This window comes from Bos javanicus, chromosome 1 (genome assembly GCF_032452875.1).
Source record: "Bos javanicus breed banteng chromosome 1, ARS-OSU_banteng_1.0, whole genome shotgun sequence".
NCBI lineage: Eukaryota > Metazoa > Chordata > Mammalia > Artiodactyla > Bovidae > Bos > Bos javanicus.
In genome coordinates, this window is record NC_083868.1 from 118,261,932 (window position 1) to 118,282,870 (window position 20,939).

Sequence of the window (20,939 nt, forward strand, 5' to 3'; positions counted from 1 at the left end):
TATGCTGTAAATGATTTTTTAAATGCCTGGCTATGTACTTAATATGCATTATTTCTTTTAATAATCCAAACAGTATCAATAGATGGTGGAAGGTCTTACTATCTTTCCACAAATATAGGCAACTGAGAATTAGATACATAACTTTAAGTGCTTATAGCAGTGCTGAGGATATAGCAAGCACATTAAAAGTATTCACTTTCTTAAGTAACTTGCCCAGCGATGCTTATCTCTTAAATAATGGTGCTACGATTCAAATACAGGTGAATATCATGAAATGCCAGCCCTTTCAGACCATCTGATTACTGTATAAATTTGCACTTATTTAATTATGTGTGAGATTGAAATTGTTCATATGAAATTTGAACAGATGAAATTGTTCATAATGAAATTTTAAGGCTAAATATTTGAAACCCTCTTTCAAGGAAAACTAAGAAAGGTAAACTAATGTATATAAATGATCATTTACATATTCAAATCAGCTACCATTTCAAGAGCTTCCCTGGTGGCTCAGTGGTAAAGAATTCACCTGCAACATAGGAGATGCAGGTTCAATCCCCGGGTCAGGAAGATCAGCTGGAGAAGAAAGTGGCAACCCACTCCTGTTTTCTTGCCTGTATACTGAATACTCCTGTATTTCCACGGATAGAAGGGCTAGTGGGCTACAGTCCATGGGCTCGCAAGAAAAATCAGACACAACTCAGTGGCTAAACAACAACAACCATTCCAACCTTATTTTTATTATTCATGGATTTCTGAATTAGATTTAAAGATAAATATGGTTTATCCCTAAGGCTTTCTCCATAACATCAGAATTCAGTTGCAAAAAAATTAACTTTAAAAATAAATATCCCCACCTTTCTCCAAGCTTAAAGAAAATAAAATATTCTTATCTATATTATAATGACCAAGGGTATGTAATCTGATACCAGGAATGCAAAAGTGTAAGTAGATAATCATTCAACACTATGCTAAAAGGACATCCCATACTATTAATATTCACAATAATCATACATCATTGAGATTAAAATTCTTTAGTGTTCCACTTCCCACTTTCTTATTTACCTATGTGATCCAGTTTATAAAGTTAAAAAAGAAGGTAAATGACCATTAAAAGAAATTAATGCTACACACAAAAATTAGTCATGCTTCTATATATCAGCAATGAATAATCCAAAAGAAAACAATTGTATTTATAAAGGTATCTGAAAGAATAAAATACCCAGGAATAAATTTAATAAGGAAGTGAAAGACTTGTACACAGAAAACCACAAAACATTGCTGAATGAAATCAAAGACCTAAATAAATGGAAAGATAACCCGTGTACTATAAGACTAAATATTGTTGAGGCGTTCCCTGGTGGCCCAGTGGCTAGGATTCCAGGCTTTTACTGCTGTGGTCCACATTCTATCCCTGGTGAGGGAACTGAGACCCTGCAAGCCACATGGTGTGACCAAAAAAAAAAGACTACATATTGCTAAGATGGCGATACTACCCAAACCAATCTACAGATTTAATACATTCCTTATCAAAATTCCAACAGCCTTTTTAACGCAGACATGGTTAAGTCAATCGTCAAATTCATATGAAACCACAAGGGGCCCTGAATAGTTCAAAGTAAATTTGAAAAAGAAGTACAAAGCTAGAGGACTCACACGTCCCAATTTTAAAATCTTACTATAAAGCCATAATCAAAACAATGTGGCATGGGCATAAGGATAGACATATAGACCAAAGGAACAGAATTGAGAGTCCAAAAGTAAATCCATAGTTCTACGGCCTAAAAGATTGGCAATAAAGGTGCCAAGATCATTCAACAAGGAAATAACACTTTCTTCAACAAGTGGTACTGGAACAACTGGATAGTCACATGCAAAACAATGAAGCTGTAACCCTAAATTCACAATATGCAAAATTTAACTCAAAATAATTAATGACCTAAATGTAAGAGCAAAAATGATAAAAGTCGTAGAAGAAAATAAAGGAGTAAATCTCCATGATCTTGGATTCCACAATGGATTCTTAAATATGACACCAAAAGTATAAGAAACAAAATAAATTGAGCTTGATCAAAATTTAAAACTTTCATGCATCAAAGGATATTAATGAGAAAATGAAAAGCCCACAAAATGGAAGAAAATACTTGCAAATCATACATCTGATAGGATCTAGTATTCAGAATACATAAAACATAACAATAACAAAAAACAAAGAATGCAACTAATACATGGGCAAAAAATTAGAATAGACATTTCTCCAAAGAAGACACACAAATGGCCAAACAAGCACATAAAAAGATGCTCACCATCATCAGTCCTTAGGGAAATGTGAATCAAAACCACAGTGAGATACTGCCTCACATTCACACAGAGAGCAATCAGTTCAGTTCAGTCACTCAGTCGTGTCCGACTCTCTGCGACCACATGGACTGCAGCACCCCAGGCCTCCCTGTCCATCACCAACTCCCGGAGTTTACCCAAACTCATGTCCATTACTCGATGATGCCATCCAACCATCTCATCCTCTGTCGTCCCCTTCTCCTCCTGCCTTCAATCTTTCCCAACATCAGGGTCTTTTCAAATGAGTCAGCTCTTCGTATCAGGTGGCCAAATTATTGGTGGTTCAGCTTCAACATCAGTCCTTCCAATGAACACTCAGAACTGATCTCCTTTAGGATGGAGTGGTTGGATCTTCTTGCAGTCCAAGGGACTCGTAAGAGTCTTCTCCAACACCTCAGTTAAAAAGCATCAATTCTTCAGCGCTCAGCTTTCTTTACAGTCCAACTCTCACATCCATACAAGACTATTGGAAAAAGCATAGCCTTGATGAGACGGACCTTTGTTGGCAAAGTAATGTCTCTGCTTTTCAATATGCTATCTAGGTTGGTCATAACTTTCCTTCCAAGGAGTAAGTGTCTTTTAATTTCATGGCTGCAGTCCCCATCTGCAGTGATTTTAGAGCCCAAAAAAATAAAGTCTGACACTGTGTCCACTGTTTCCCCCTCTATTTGCCATGAAGTGATGGGACCGGATGCCATGATCTTCATTTTCTGAATGTTGAGTTTGAAGCCAACTTTCTCACTCTTCTCTTTCACTTTCATCAAGAGGCTCTTTAGTTCTTCTTCACTTTCTGCCATAAATAAGGGTGATGTCATCTGCATATCTGAGGTTATTGATATTTCTTCCAGCAATCTTGATTCCAGCTTGTGCTTCATCCAGCCCAGTGTTTCTCATGATGTACTCTGCATATAAGTTAAATAAGCAGGGTGACAATATACAGCCTTGACGTACTCCTTTCCCAATTTGGAACCAGTCTGTTGTTCCATGTCCAGTTCTAACTGTTGCTTCCTGACCTGCATACAGATTTCTCAAGAGGCAGGTCAGGTGGTCTGGTATTCCCATCTCTTTCAGAATTTTCCACAGTTTATTGTGATCCACACAGTCAAAGGCTTTGGCATAGTCAATAAAACAGAAATAGATGTTCTTCTGGAATTCTCTTGCTTTTTCCATGATCCAGAGGATGTTGGCAATTTGATCTCTGGTTCCTCTGCCTTTTCTAAAACAAGCTTGAACATCAGGAAGTTCACAGTTCACGTATTGCTGAAGCCTGGCTTGGAGAATTTTGAGCTTGCTCAAAATTGTGTGAGATGAGTACAACTGTGCAGCAGTTTGAGCATTCTTTGGCATTACCTTTCTTAGGGACTGGAATGAAAACTGACCTTTTCCAGTCCTGTGGCCACTGCTGAGTTTTCCAAATTTACTGGCATATCGAGTGCAGCACTTTCACAGCATCATCTTTTAGGATTTGAAATAGCTCAACTGGAATTCCATCACCTCCACTAGCTTTGCTCGCAGTGATGCCTCCTAAGGCCCACTTGACTTCACATTCCAGGATGTCTGGCTCTAGGTGAGAGGTCACACCATTGTGATTATCTGGGTTGTGAAGATCTTTTTGTACAGTTCTTCTGTGTATTCTTGCCACCTCTTCTTAATATCTTCTGCTTCTGTTAGGTCCATACCATTTCTGTCCTTTATTGAGCCCATCTGTGCATGAAATGTTCCCCTTGGTGTCTCTAATTTTCTTGAAGAGATCTCTAGTCTTTCCCATTCTATTGTTTTCCTCTATTTCTTTGCATTTATCGCTGAGGAAGGCTTTCTTATCTCTCCTTGCTATTCTTTGGAACTCTGCATTCAAATGGGTAGCAATAGCACTAATTTTTTTTTTAAACTGGGAAAGAACAAGTGTTGATGACAATGAAGAGAAACTGGAACCCTCATACGTTGCTGGTAGGAATGTAAAATGGTTCAGTCACTGTGGAAAATAGTTTAGCAAGACCTCAAAAGGCTAAACATAGGATCACCAGATGATCCAGCAATTCCATTCCTTACATATACCCAGAAAAAATGAAAACTAGTTCTCAAACTGTTGTAAATGAATGTTCATGGCAACAATATTCACAATAGTCAAAAGATGCAAAGAACCCAAATGTCCTTCAACAGATGCTGTATATATACAATAAAATAATTAAGCTGTAAAAAGGAAAGATTCATACATACAGCAATGTAGCTTGCAACAACCTTGCAGAACCTTGAAAACATTATGCTAAGTGAAAGAAGCCAGACACTAAACCATACATATTGTATGGTTCTATTTATATAAGATTTCCAGAACAAATGAGATCTCCAGTAAATCCATAGAGACAGCAAACTGGTGCTGCCAGGGGCTGGTGGCAGCAGAGAATGGGTACAAGGTTTTAACTTCTAGTGATAAAAATGTTAGATAGAGAGTGGTGGTTGCACAACACTGTGATTTACTAAGTACCACCCAATTATTAACTTTAAAATTGTTAATTTTATGTTGTATGAACTTCACCTCAAAAAATGTTAAGCGATTAGTATTTATAATACTTGTTATATAAATGTATAACTTACAAGCACAGTTCTTTTTTGAAGGTCAAATATGTAAATTACAAGGACAGTGATTAGACAAATTATTCTTCAATGAGGTGTTTTACACCTAAGCAAAGCAGAAATTCAACTCCTACTATCTTATGACTTGATTTAGAAATATTTACCTATCATCAGGTGGGATTATTTTTCCCTGAAGATACATTCCCTCTAAAAGTTTAACTGAATATCCTGACCATTAGAAAATGAGCCCAAACTACAGTCGTATTCAATCTAACTTTGACAAAATTTTCTAGCCCCTTAGAAATAACCCTAAGTCAAATTCTTACCTGAGCAGAAGCTCTCTCATTTCAATAAGCAGAATACCTTTAATTTTCAGCTGTCTTCTCAATTTACATTAATGTGGCTATGGACATAAATAAGTTTTAATGTCTGAATATTTTAAGGTTACTGATACCCTAAAACCACACAATTAACATTGTTCCTCAGCATAAAAGACAGAGTTCCTCAAATAGGATTTATACCACTGAAATAACTGGAAGCAAGATAAATATCTTCCCCATGGATCATTCTCTTAAAAGGAATATAAAAATAGATATAAAGATGCCTGATCACATTACTCCCTGCCTAAAATTCCTTAATAGATTAAACAACTTTTAGAATAAAGTTGAGAACTATAAAGTTCATGAACTGCTCCAGTTTTGTCCCTTGCCATTCCTCCTCAGTCTCCTCTAACCTCCAACTGTCTGAACTTTCTCTTCTCTCAGACTCTCCTTATGTGCCTTCTCTGGGCCACCTCGGTATAATGAAACATTTAATTTGTTCATCACTCCTTGAAGTTAGGGACTATGTGGTTTCAGATTTGAGATACTTAGCACCTAGCACAGTAATCAAAGGCCGTTGTAAAACTAAAGTATGAACAACTAGTAACATCCTTTACTGGGGTCTAAAATATTATGGCTTATTTTTCCTTCATAATGGCAAGAGGGGAAACTACATGTTAGGCTATATTTTGCCTTGTTTTTTAAAATTACAATGTAGTCTTCTTAGGAAATAACATCAAATAGGTAGCATTAGTTTTGCAGACATCCTTTTTAAACATCTAGTTTGTTAACTAAAAGCATAAATTCAGTCTGATTATTATTCAATGGAAGTTCATGATTGGCTCTGTTTTATCAATATTAGTAAAGTGAAATGATAGAAGACATTTTGTAAGTCTTAAAAGCAGACTTTTTTAAGTGGAAAATTCAAAGTGCTTCATTTTACAAGTGAGGAAATGAACTGAGAGGTCAATTTATTTATGCAAAGTCACCAAGCTACTTATTGGGCAAGTTGGGGAACACCCAGATACCCAAATTCTTTTAATGGTGATGCTTTCAGCTACAATATAACTGAAAAAATTTTCACTTCAATCACTTCAAAAATTTCCACTTCAATCTCATAGGCAATGCATAAGCCAGGCAATGCAATTCACAGCACACTTGTCTTTCTTCAATCTAGTGAGCACATGGGTCCCTTAATATTTGTTACACTCAACTGATTCCTCTCTCTTTAAGATCCGGCCCTTGCCTTAACACAACTTCCTTCTCCCCATCATAAATATTTAATGAGTACCTACATTTGCTGAGTATTAAATACATTAAAGTCATTTCATTAGGAAAAGGGGAAATGGGGAGACATGCATGAGTCAGAATGATGCAGTCCCTTCCTTTAAAGTGCTCTACAATATTAGTTACAATCTGCTACAGTACTCGTACTTTGTTCAGAATCATGACTTTATATTAAATACAGAATACAAGAAAAATCTAATTACTTTCAACTATTAAAATTAACCTTATTTTAAAATAAGCTCCATGAGGACAAGGATTTTTTATTTTTAAATTTATTTTTGGTTCACTAACATACTCCGCATGCCTAGAACACCACCTGATATAAAAAATACCTCAATATTTGTTGAGTGAATGATTGTGATAGAAAAATTCATAAGTAGTGGAGTCCAAGTAATGTTTCCACCAATGGAGTAACAGATCATGCAAACCTTCCTTGTCTTAATACTTATGCCTAATGACCAATTTTTTATTTGATTGGCCAGCTACTTGGGCCTTGCATTACAGGAAACTGAAAACAGTTCAGAGATCAGTAAATTACTATACTGCTTAATTTAGTATCATGCCACTACCTAACTGCACCAAACTCTAGAAAATCTGCCAAGAAAGGAAACCACAGGCCATTCTACTTAGATCTGAGCCCTTTTTGAAGTATGCTGCTGCTGCTGCTGCTAAGTCACTTCAGTCGTGTCCCACTCTGTGCGACCCCATAGAAGGTAGCCCACCACGCTCCTCCATCCCTGGGATTCTCCAGGCAAGAATACTGGAGTGGGTTGCCATTTCCTTCTCCAATGCATGCATGCATGTTAAGTCGCTTCAGTCGTGTCTGACTCTGTCTGACTCTGTGCGACCCCATGGACAGCAGCCCACCAGTCTCCTCCGTCCACAGGATTCTCCAGGCAAGAATACTGGAGTGGGTTGCCACTTCCTTCTCCATTTTTGACGTGTAAAGGGCCTCTAGGCGTGTTTCTTCCTTGCAACAGGACAGAACTGGTGTTATCATCATCTTACAAAATAAGGAAACTGAAGCCAGAGAATGGGTTCAAAAATTCACAGAATTGCTAGACTTCCTACCACACCAGGCAGCCTTCTCCTCTCATCCTCTGAGCTGCTTCTCCCACAGTCTCAGCTTAAGTAGAATACAATCTCTCTAGATTCCCTCTTCATTGCTGACCCATAACAAGCACATAGATTCTCTGATTTTAAAGGTTTTGCTATTAATCAATTCAGGGTAACAAAGAGGGGATGACACAAAATAAGAAATCTGGAGATGTTACAATGCAACATACAACACGTGTGTATAAGTGTCTGGTACTATATAAAAATCACAGCATCTTTCCAAATTATTAATGTGAGAATCCCTAGTCTTCAATTTACTGGCTCTCTTTTGAAATAATAAATGAGAGCCTTGCTAATTTTCCAAAAATTTCCCTCCCCACTACCTTACCCCTATCATCCCAGGACGCATAAAAACATTACAGGGGAAAAGAGTAGGTAGAACTCTATCTAAAGTGAGAAATCTGCATTTCTGAGGGTCTTCTGGAGTCACATCCCTCCTGTGAAACTGACCCATAGGGGGACTGTGGCTTTAGACAACTTCCTCACAAAGTGAGCAACTGGTCTCTTCTCTTTTTATGAAGTACACAGAGCTCCCATGTTCCATTTTACATTTCCAAACATCTGAACTAATCCTCAGCTCCAAAGCCAAAGACTGTATCATGAATTCTTCTCCTAAATCCCCTTACACCATCAACATCTGTTCATCATAATACGCTCCCCAAAAATAAGGCCCATACTTCTGTGGATTCCCAGGGTCACTTAACATTCTCAACCCAAACCCTTCACAACAACCCCACCATTATCACTTCCTGCCTCAACCACTGTTATTAAACTCCGGGGTATTCCTACCTCCAGGCTTCCATTCCTTCGCTGGACTTTGTTCCAGACTAGTATCTATAAAGAGGGATTCTTCCTCTTTATAGAATCAAGTACAAAATCCTTAACCTGGCTCCTTTAAGGATTCCTGTAAACTCTATCCATCTATCTTTATACCAGCCTGTTCCTTAAACATACTACCTTGACAAATGTTCTCTGCTTTCCTACTTCTATACCTTTGCTTCAGCAGTGTCCTTAGGTGAAATTCTTTCTTCTATCGTCCTCCAGTTGCTAACAATCTTTCAAATGGCCACATCCTCAATATGAAAGGAAAAGGCTGAGGCATATGATTTATTGAACACATTCTCTGTCTAGAACTTTACAAATTATCCTTACCCCACAAAAACATAATGGCTTAATAATATATTTTTGAGGAAGGAGCTGAGGAAACCAAGGATCAAAAGAGCTTACCCAAAGTCATCCAAATAAGCAAGAATCCAAAATAACTCCTCAGCATTTTGTATTTTTTAATAAAACATTATACAAGACAGGCTTTACAATCAGAATGCCTAGATTCAAATTTCAGTTACTCCACTAACAACCTGTGTGAACTCAGAAAGTTATGTATTTTCGATGCCTTCATTTCCCTATCTATAAAAAGAGAATCACAAATATTAAGTGCTTAGAATTGTCTGCCTGTAGTAAACAATGTTAGCTATTATGACTGTGATTGTTATCTATGTACTATAATACATAAACTGACAATACTGATTATACGTTCTCATTGTTCCTAAATTAGCTTTTATGTAATGCAAAAGGATTATGAAAACTAGCATTTTTGATAAATGCTCAATAAATATTTGTAGAATACATGAATTTTGAAACAATGATTATCCACCATGACCTAATTAAAAGAAATGTCTATTAATTCTATTTCTTCTTTTGAAAAAACTAACAATCCTTAGTTCTTCCCTTTTTTATGTCATGTGAAATTACCATATGCAATGCCATATGGCAGTAATATGTCAAATGGTACAAAACACTACTTTGATCCAAACTCATTCTGACTTCTGCTAAACATTCCCAGATTTCAAAATGTCCAAAACCACACTTTTTACTTAAACATCAACCATTTTTAGGTCATACCAACATGAAATAAGCACACCATGATATTTGACCATGCTATTTCACATATCTTTATGGCAAAAACTATAAACCATAAAATGCCTTCCTATCCAATTTTGTTCAAAGACACAAACCTATCATACCCTTAGTCTTGCCCTTACTTTGCTAAAATTAGTGCCTAGAAAACTTTTGATAAATCTATGTTACTCTGGGATGCAGAAAAACATCAAAGGAAGGGTGATGAATGCCGTAACAGTTAGGCCCCTGCAAAATGCCTACAAGAAATGAGCTTTAAACAAGGATAGATGAGAACTTACTCCCAATCCTTCAATATTAAACGCTGCAAATTAACATTTTTGTCCACATCATTTACTGTTATACACGGAGACACGAAGCTTGCTGGCTTCAAACAAAGGCAGGGGTAAAAAATATATATTATTAAAACAGTAGTTGTCATTCCTTACAGAGAGAATTAACTGCGCTTCTAGCCAACATTTCCAAAAAATAACAACAACAAAAACAACTACTTTGAGGCTTAACTATGTAACAGACATATTTTATATCAATTAATTCTTATAATTCTTCCCTTATTCACAAATCATGTCACAGAATTAGTAAATGGCAGAGCTGAAGGCTGAACCCAGTCTGACTCCCAAATTTGGGATCCAGTGTTTTGCCACAATCCACAATAATACGGTATACATTTACATCTTCCTCTTCACATTCATACATTTTTTAAAACCTGAAACAAAAGCTTCATGAAATAATATTTACTCTTACTCTATAGGATGTCCTATGCTATTTGTTTTTTTCTAACATTAATGTCAATGCACTAAATTGATTTCAAAATTCCCATGAGCCCTGCACTACACTTGTTACTGTCGTTGAGTCTCACCTGACTCGTTGGGACCCCATGGACTGTAGCCCGCCAGGCTCCTCTGTCCACGGGATTTCCCAGGCAAGAATACTGGAGTGGGTTGCCATTCCCTCCTCCAGGGGATCTTCCCCATCCAGGGATCGAACCCGCGACTCCTTCACTGGCAGGAGGATTCTTTACCACTGAATCACCAGAGACGCCCACTACATTTCTTATCTACTATTTAAAGTTCTTTTAAACTGCTACCATAGAGTTGGGGAACTAAGATCCCACATGCTGTTCAATCAAAAGTACAAAAACAAACAAAAAACCTGCTACTACAGCCCAGTTTTGTTACTCCAAAATGAAGCTAATCTCATAGACCCATTAAATGTATCCCTAAAAAGATTAAATCCTTGAAAGCCCTTCCTTAAACCCTGAATTGATGTATCTCTAACTAGAACTCTCCGACAGCACACCCATCTTATTTATTTACATTGTATCAAATACTGCAGATGTTCTCCTTGGAGAACAACAGATCATTGTGGAAAAGAATGCATGAGTTTTCCCTGTTCCTGCAGCATCACTGAGGAACACTTGTCAGGCTAGTTTGGGGTAACAACAAAGAACCTAAGCAGCTGCCCACGGTGCTGAAACTGAAGATTAAACGATGGTTTTGGAAATCTACTATTGCCAAATTAGGACAAAATAGAGGAATTTACCCAAAAGCTGACAGAGAACACTCAGTGACTGCCACCAAATATGCATGAGTGCTTCTGGGATCGCTTGGCTTCGGTGTTTGCCCTCTCCCTCTCTGAGATAAAGTCCTGTCATCAGTGCGGGTCAACTCAATAAGCGTCCCGGCAGAGCTGCCAACTTTAGGGGGCAGGGACGTGGTTATCTGTCCCTAGCAGAATCACATCCCACCTTCTATCGAGCTTCCGGGGTGGGGGTGGGGGTGGCAGGAAGGTTAGAAAGAAAAGAGGCGACTGCCCTCTTTTTTTGCCAAAGATTAAAGCCTTCCCACAACTAAATTCAAGTGACTTCGCCCGGGGACGCCCGGAAAGAGACGACTTCCAGACAGCTTCCCAGGCTCAAGACACCTCAAGAGCGGAATGCAAGAAGCAAAACAGATAACCCAACAACTTTAGATACACACAAACTCATGGCGCAGGAATGCATGGGAGACTCGGCCTCTGAGCGCAGCGTTTTTTATTTTATCTTCTACAAAACAAAACAAAACTAAACTAATTTCCTCCGCACCCAACCTGAGGAGCAGCCAAGAGCACGGCGGCGGGGCCGCCTCGGAGCTTCAGGGCGGGCGAGGGGGTGTGTTCTCCCCGGCAGGCCCCACGGGGGGGAAACCTGCAGTCCGGCCGTCGAGACGCAGGAGAGGCTCTTACCTGGAAGCTGACCTTGCAACACAAACAGGCAACCAGCCGCGTCGCTGCAGAAGTCTCTACCCCGACTTCATGACTGAATCTCCGCACCCACCCCCACAGCCTAGAGTCAGAGCGCGTACGACAACACCGAAGGCGAGGCGGAAGTCCCGCCCCTTGCTCCTCATTGGCCCACACCCGAAGGTAGAGGAAAGCCATTGGGCCATAGAGCTGCTCGCTAAGGCTCCTTCCCACTCTCTCGCCGAGTCTAGTTGCTTGCTCGGGTCCAGCTCGGAGAGATGCCTAGTGCGCGGAGTCGCGTTCTTGGCCTCGTGACCGTTCCTCTCTGGAATGAAAGGGCAGGACAGGGTGGGGCTGGCTTGCGGAGCGAGGCAGAAGGATCTACTTTTGGCGGGGAAAGGGGTAGCATGGCCGAGGGGATTGGCTATGGAATCCTCCAGCGTCCCCGCAGGAGTGGAGGCCGTGGGTCAGGAGGGGATCGGACCGAGCGGCCAGAGCTGGCTGGCCTAGTCCGTTCGGGCTGTTTGGGCCGAAGGAGCCCGAGACCCAGCTGGCGGGCTCCCCCCTGGGCGGGCCTGCTCTGGAGCCATCGCGACTCTTTCCTGTGCCGCACTCACCGGACCAGTGGAGGAGGCGAGGACGAGGCCTTATCCCTTCTGCACCATGTCCAGGCCGAGATCTAGAAAGATGGAACCAAGGCCAGCGCCTTAGAGTCCCGGTCGCCTTGTTAGAGGAGCAAGCAGCCCTTGGGCTGAACACTAGTCCCCCGATGCCAGAGTGGAAACCGTGCTGACGTCTGCGCTTTGGGTCTGACACGCGCCATCCCCGAGACTCAACAAAAGTCAAACCGTGTGATTAAACCCTAGGTCAGCCTTTTAAAACCCTTCTTTCCTTTAATGAACAACAACAACAACAACAAAAATGTTGCCTTCTGATAAGACTTCCTTGCCCCAAGTACTCCAGTTTTAAACCAAGCTACTTTTAACTTGAATTATCCGGATTGAAACATCCAACATCCACGCTGATGAGCCAGTTAACAACTAGACACTGTAAAGAGGTTAACTGCAAGGGCTTACTGCAACGATTGCAAAGAGTTATGATCTAGAATGCCAGGGATTCTGGCTCTGCTTCTGCTTCAAAATAAGGCGCCTCTAAGAGCCAGTGACAGTCTTCACTTCCTTCAACCTCACTTTTAGAAAAAGGAGAGCCGAGAGGGAGTTATGCCCTGGAGCACCTGCAGAATACCCTTGGCTGCAGCTTGTTACCTGGATTGCTCTGGGGAGACCTGAGGAACAGGAGGACTCCCTGTTGTGTATCCTTTTGTGCCTTTCAACTTTTGTACCTTTTGAGTAATACCCACTCAAAATTTAAATCCAAAAAATCTGAATCAAGTTGCAATAAAATAAAGGTCATCAAAGGTACTTTCCTCTTCAGTGTATACATTGACTATACATTCTATATATTCTTAGATTCTCATCAGTTGTAAAGACATTCAATACTTAATAAACAGTCCTGCCTCTAAGAAAGTCATAAGGAAAAGTCAGAATGGGGAATAGTATTATGAAGACTAGTGTAATAGGTGTAAGTATAGTTAGAATATCCCTGTAAGCATTTTTTCATCAAATTATCTCAATCTGGCTTTATATTAAATCAGAGATTCCTTGCATGACATCAAAGAAAAGTAAAAAATAATAATGCCCACATTTTACAGGTTAAAAAGAATAGCTTTGTTCATTCTTTAAATAAAGACACACTGGGGGATTTCCCTGATGGTCCAGTGGCTAAGACTCTGCACTCCCTTTGTTGGGGGCTGGGGTCTGATCCCTGGTCAGGGAACTAGATCCCACATGCCACAGCTTAGGCCTAATGCAGCCAAATAAATCTTTTTTAAAAATAAAGACACACTGGATACAGAACATTTTAATCTGACTTTATTGTGCTCTTCAAATCACAATAGATATAGTTCTTTCAGTTACAAACAAGGTAATGTGTTATTCTGCAATTAGATGAATTGTGCTACATCCTGCAAAAGCATTTATTCTCCCCACTGTGTTGAATGAAGGCAAACTGGAAGAAAATAGATTGGGAAAATGTACTAATTTGTTTAAGTAGGTTAGACAGTAAGGTTGATAAACATCTTAATTATGGTTTTCCAGAGCATGAAGGGTTAATGTGGCACCTGATATTAATAGCCACTAATTATCTCCTTACATAGACAAAAGAAAAGTCAGACACTGACAGCTTTTTATTGTTTATATCCTCCTAAAAGTACAAATAGCATATAAAATTGTAGAATTTCCTAACTCCAGTATACTGTATGGAGAAGGAAATGGCAACCCACTCTAGTATTCTTGCCTAGAGAATCCCGTGGACAGAGGAGCCTCTCAGGCTACAGACCATGGGGTCACAAAGAGTCAGACACAGCTTAGTGACTAGACAAAATATAGTGTAAAACAGCAACAACTAAAAAAAAAGATACCAAACAACCTAATTGTCTAAAATGATTTAGAAGTAGTTTTTCCTAAATAATGAAAATAATGCAGGCAGTTTCTTTAATCACTAAGATCAACTAGAGACATTAAAATTACTCTAATTGTTATTATGTTTAGAATCAGAAAAAAAGTAATTTTTGATTGAGATAAAACGATTTTTGAAAAGAAGAAAGTAAAATTATTACTGTGATAGAAGAAGGATTAGAATCCATTGTTAATGTTGTTGTTCATTAGCTAAGTCATGTGACCCCATGGACTGTAGCCTGCCAGGCTCCTCTGTCCAAGGGATTTCCCAGGCAAGAATACTGAAATGGCTTGCCATTCCCTCCTCCAGGGGATCTTCCCCACCCAGGGATTGAACCCGAGTCTCCTGCCTTGGTAGGTGGATTCTTTACCACTGAGCAACCTGGGAAGTCCATAAAGCATCCATAGGAATCCATATATTCATGGAATACCCACATTTGAAAAAGTACTAAACAGGACTTCTAAAAACAGCTTTAGGAAATTTTTAGCCAAAGATTAGAAAGTCTCCCATTTCTTTACCAAATTCTAAACTAATTAATAAGTTAATCTTATAAATGAAGAAAAGTTCAGAACACACACACAAACAGGTATTAAAAGGTATTTCAATAAGTTTATTTTCAAGGATTTAAGAAAGGTCAGACCCCAAAAAAGTTCTATTTAAATCTAAATGCCTTAAAAAATGATCTGGTCATTGTTTCCCTTAAGATGAGTTGCAGATGACTGACATACAATTTCAACTTTTCCTTTCTTAGTTGGGTCATTGAGAAGCAGTCTTCCTTCATTTGCTAAAAAAATTATCACAAAAATAAGCACACAAAAATTCAGATGACATAATGTAATATAAAGATGTAAGAACTCAGGTATATGGATCAAGATAGTCATTTTGGGAAATGATTTGGCATTATCTGAAAAGACTGGAAAGTAATATTTTCTATGACACAACAATTCCTATCTAGGTGTCCCTAAAGAAGCACAAAATAAATTCATAATAGGTTCATTGTGGGGAAATTTAAAGAAAAAAAATAGACATTCTTAAATAAACAGAAAAATGAAATGCCAAGGAATGGCAGCTGGCTTCTCAATAGGCACACAATAAGCCAGAAGTCAGTGAAATAATATCCTCCAATACTAAAATAAATAGTTAACAATTATCAACCTAGAATTTATTGTGTCCAGTTAAGCCATCGTTTAAAAATGAGGGCAGAGGCTTCCCTGGTGACTCAGTGGTAAAGAATCTGCCTATCAATGCAGGAGACATGGGTTCGATCCCTGATCTGGAAGATTCCATATGCCACGAGGTCACTAAGCCTGTGCGCCACAACTACTGAAGCCTGCACTCTAGAGCCTATGCTCTAGAAAAGAAACCACTGAAATTAGCCCACGCATTGCAAATTGAGAGTAGCCTCTGCTCACTGCAACTAGAGAAGATCCCATGCAGCAATGAAGACCCAGCACAGCCAAAAATAAACAAATAAAATTATAATAAATAAATACCCCTTTTTAAAAAACTGAACAAAGACAATACAGGTAAAAAAAAATCATAGGCTAATCTCACTTTGAATGAATATTGCTAAAATCCCAAATAAAACTAGCAAAGCTTTAAAAATAAATACTATGACCAAAAAATGTTGAATTTAAGATAACATAAAATTGATTGGTACGATTCACCACATTAATATATTTAAACTGAAAAGTTTATCTTAATATATGCAAAACAATCATTTGAGAATTAAAGGAGGGACCTATATTGTACAAAATTGTCAAAGAAACTTTCTGAAAAGCTGACATAAGTCAAAATTTAAAGAACAGAACTTCACAGGAACCAATTCTGATCAGTTTAAGTTAAAAAAAGGCAATTTACTTGAAGAATATGACAATACTTACAGGATTAAAGGGATGCCTGAAGTATAGTCTTGTAAAGATCAATAACCAGTGGCTCTAATTGTCCCACTGAATCAATATTGTCATCCTGGCAGTACTGCTGCTGCTGCTGCTAAGTCGCTTCAGTCGTGTCCGACTCTGTGCGACCCCATAGACGGCAGCCCACCAGGCTTCCCCGTCCCTGGGATTCTCCAGGCAAGAACACTGGAGTGGGTTGCCATTTCCTTCTCCAATGCATCAAAGTGAAAAGTGAAAGTGAAGTCGCTCAGTCACGTCTAACTCTTAGTGACCCCATGGACTGCAGCCTACCAGGCTCCTCCGTCCATGGGATTCTCCAGGCAAGAGTACTGGAGTGGGGTGCCACTGCCTTCTCCAGGCAGTACTACTCCAGCCATTTTCATCATTCTGCTCACAATTCAAACTCCAATTGCTTGAATTGTATTTTCCACTGGCTTATCCTGAGGCACATGTTCATCCCTTGATGCCTTAATTAACTGTTTCATGAGATCACACACCACAGGAGAGAAATAAGGAAATTGGGATGATGTCATCAGAAAAAGAATAAATCCCAGTAAGGTCACCTAGAAAGCATATTCAAAGGCCCTGAGGCTGGAGCAAGTCTAGCATAATGGAGGGTAAGGGAACCACTGGGGCTGGAATTTAAGTGAGGGAAGGGATGGGAGGTAAAAGAAGAGGTTTAATTGGACACTACTATTCAAGGCGGAGAAGGTAATGGCACCCCACTCCAGTACTCTTGCCTGGAAAATCGCATGGACGGAGGAGCCTGGTAGGCTGCAGTCCATGGGGCCGCTAAGAGTCGGACACAACTGAGCGACTTCACTTTCACTTTTCACTTTCATGCACTGGAGAAGGAAATGGCAACCCACTCCAGTGTTCTTGCCTGGAGAATCCCAGGGACGGGGGGACCTGGTGGGCTGCCGTCTATGGGGTCACACAGAGTCAGACACGACTGAGGTGACTTAGTAGCAGTAGCAGTAGCATTCAAGGTGAGCTTCTTGACTAGCCAAATCAGCCTCATCTGGGAGCTTGTTAGAAATCTCAGTTCTCAGGCCTAGGCAGAGAATCAGATTTTTCTGGGAGTCAGGCCTAGGGATCTGTGTTTTAACTCCAAGTGATTCTTTAAAATGCTTACATTTGAAAATCACTGATGTGGAGGTCTGTAGAGCATAATAAAGGTCCCAGTTTTTCAGTTGTTGTCTTTTGTTTGTTTGTTTGCAGGGGGAGGGGGTAGGAGGGGAGAGTCGACCACACCATGCATCTTGCAGGACCTTAGCTCCCCAGCCAGGGATTGAACCCGGGTCTAAGGCCATGAAAGTGCCAAGTCCTAACCACTGGACTGCCAGGGAATTCTCAAAAGGTTCCAGTTCTATCATTAAGGCAGTTAGGAATTTCAAGCCAAGAAATGACATGATCTAATTTGCATTTCAAGAGAACCACCCTGCAACTATGTAGGAAAGAGACTGAAGAAAGACATGAGTGGAAACAAGAAGGCCAGTCAGGGGGTTGCTGCAATAATCCAAGAAGAAAATAATGGGCAGGACCAAAGTTGTGGCAGTAGAGATGGAAAGAAGTCAAAGTGAAGATATATTTTGGAGTTTAAATAATGAGGATTTGATGATGGGTGTGGAAGCTGAGAGAAAAAGGGAAAACGATGACTGCCAGGTTTCTGATTTGAGCAGCTGCGTGACTGGTGGTACCATTTATGACACAGAGAAAACTGGGTGATAAAGAGAAAAAATCGGAGAGGAAAAAGCACACATTCATTTTTGTATATATTAAGACCGACATATCTAAATGGAGATGTCCAGGAGGCATCTGAATGTAAAGTGGGGGATAATAACAGCAGATATAAATTTAGGAATCTTCATTGTAAAAGTAGCATTAAATACATAGGAGTGTTATGAAATCATTTACAGGCAGCCTCCTTTGCAGTACTTTAAAAAAAACAACTGAACTAATATTTTCCATCTACATGTTATATTCTGAGAATCCTTGGCTCATGTCCACCAGTTTTTTCCATATGGAACCCTTTCAATGAAATCCTCAATTCATGCACTCATTATTTTCCTTAGACTCAGAAGAGTCGATACTGGAGATTTCATTGTCAGCCACTGACACCTCATATTTCACAAATTCTCCCCTCCCCTGCCACTCTCTTGCAAACTGCAAGATCAAATAGATTTTTCAGGCAGAAAAGGATACTCTACAGAAGAGAAAATACAACAGAAAAGATGAGAACACAGATCTGAGACAGCACTGTGCTCATCTGTGGAGCTTGGATGAAAATGTCAAAGTTTTCTCCACAATTTAGACACAGAACAGGAGACAAAACAATATCATGTGCCAGCAGAAGGGGAGAGACAGGCATGATACCCTTGATTTTACTAAATGGGGCAGCAGTTAAAGTTAGAATTTAATTTAAAATTCTGTCATGATATAAAACACTCCAACTAACACAATGGTACTTAAACAGTACTTTAATTAGCCTACTGTTTGTTCTGTTTCAGTTGACAATACGCTGTTATATAATTGCTATTTCCTCCAATACTGCTTGTTTTCCCAGATTGTAGATTTCTTTTCTGTTCACTGCTTGTTATTTCCTGTTTCACGCATGAATTTATTCCAGCCATCAATCACACAATTTCACTTCCTTGGTAGAGGCTTAGCATCTGGTGACGAGCTCTATAATCTGGAAATTCTCCCAGCTTCCATCGTGATTGTGGCTAAATCTAATCAACTTGGCAATGTAATGAAATGCATCAGCCTTTAGTTTGTTCATTTCTAAAAATAAAGATGTGGGGGAACCACGGAATTACACGTGCATGTGTTCAGATGATCCAATTAAAGCACTAGGTATGTTAGATAGTGTCTTCCCTTATGGCTCAGTTGGTAAAGATTTTGCCTGCAGTTCAGGAGACCTGGGTTCAATCCCTGGGTTGGGAAGATCCCTGGAGAAGGAAATGGCAACCCATTCTAGTATTCTTGCCTGAAAAATCCCATGGACAGAGGAGCCTGGCAGGATACAGTCCATGGGGTTGCAAAAGTTGGACACAACTTAGCAACTAAACCACCACCATGTTAGATAGTAATAATAACCAGTAAATGGGAAAAAAAGACAGATAGTACATGAGAATTGCTTGAACTGATTGCTTTTTTTAGCCGTTCTTCTTTTTTCTGGCCCTGATACACAGCATATGGGGCTTCCCAGGAAGCTCAATGGGTAAAGAATCTGCCTGCAGTGCAGGACATGCAGGAGAAGTGGGTACAATCCCTAGGACTGGAAGATCCCCTGGAGGAGGGCATGACCACCCGCTCCAGTATTCTTGCCTGGAGAATCTCATGGACAGAAGAGCCTGGCAGGCTCCAGTCCATGTAGTCGCAGAGTTGGACATGACTGAAGCAAATGAGCATGTAGGCACGCATTGTGTGGGATCTTAATTCCCTGAAGTGAAGTGAAGTCGCTCAGTCGTGTCCAACTCTTTGCACCCCCATGGACCGTAGCCTGCCAGGCTCCTGTGTCCATGGGATTTTCCAGGCAAGAATATTGGAATGGGTTGCCATTTCCCTGATCAGGGATCAAACCTGTACCCACAGCAGTGGAAGCTTGCAGACTTAATCAGTGGACCACCAGCGAAGTCCTTGCTGCTGCTGCTGCTGCTGCTAAGTCCCGTCAGTCGTGTCCGACTCTGTGCGACCCCATAGACGGCAGCCCACCAGGTCCCCCTGTCCCTGGGATTCTCCAGGCAAGAACACTGGAGTGGGTTGCCATTTCCTTCTCCAATGCATGAAAGTGAAAAGGGAAAGTGAAGTCGCTCAGTCGTGTCCGACTCTTTGCGACCCCATGGACTGCAGCCTACCAGGCTCCTCCGTCCATGAGATTTTCCAGGCAAGAGTACTGGAGTGGGGTGCCATCGCCTTCTCCGAGCGAAGTCCATAGCTTTCTCCAATTTTTACTTACAGTCTTCTCTGGCTTACCTCTCTGCTACTTCATAATGACTTTACTTTTTGTTGTTGTTTTTTAATTTTTACAATGTTGTGTTGGCTTCTGTCATACAACACAGCAAATCAGCCACAACTACACACATATCCCCTCCCACTTGAACCTCCCACCCCTCCAGGTCATAACAGAGCACCAGACTAGGCTGTGTTATACAGCAACTTCTCACCAGCTATCCATTTTTCATATGATAGTGTACATATGTTGATGCTATTTTCTCCATTCATCCCACTCTCTCCATCCTCCACTGTGCCCTCAAGTGCATTCTCTAGATCTTCATCTCCATTCCTTCCCTGCAAATAGGTTCATCAATACCATTTTTCTAGTTTCCATATATATATATATATTAATATACGATATTTGTTTTTCTCTTTCTGACTCCATTCTGTATAATGGGCCCTAGGTTCATCCACCTCATTAATACTGACTCAAATTTGGTTTTTTTTAATGGCTGAGTAATATTCCATTGTATATATGTACCACATCTTATTTATCCATTCATTTGTGGATGGAAATCTAGGTTGCTTCCATGTCCTGGCTATTGTAAATAGTTTGCTGCAATGAACATTAGGGTACATGTGTCTTTTAGAATTATGGTTTTCTCAGGGTATATGCCCAGTAATGGGGTTGCTGGGTCATATGGTAAATTTATTCCTACTTTTTTAAGGAATCTCCATAGTGTTTTCCATAATGGCTGTATCAGTTTACATTCTCACCGATAGCGTAGGAGGGTTCCCTCTTCTCCACATCCTCTCC

The 20,939-nt window shown here is 40.0% G+C and overlaps 1 protein-coding gene across 2 annotated transcripts in view; it reads right to left on the reverse strand.

The window, feature by feature from the left end:
- The window catches only part of RNF13 (ring finger protein 13), a 129,494-nt gene extending 117,582 nt beyond the window's left edge, over positions 1–11,912 (reverse strand). Inside the window, exon 1 of one of the 2 annotated variants that reach the window (XM_061419023.1) lies at positions 11,772–11,912. The gene's annotated coding sequence lies outside the window, so the exon portion shown is untranslated. The remainder of the gene's footprint in view (positions 1–11,771) is intronic. The other variant, XM_061419026.1, reaches the window with a different exon arrangement.
- Between the last annotated feature and the right edge of the window lie 9,027 nt (positions 11,913–20,939).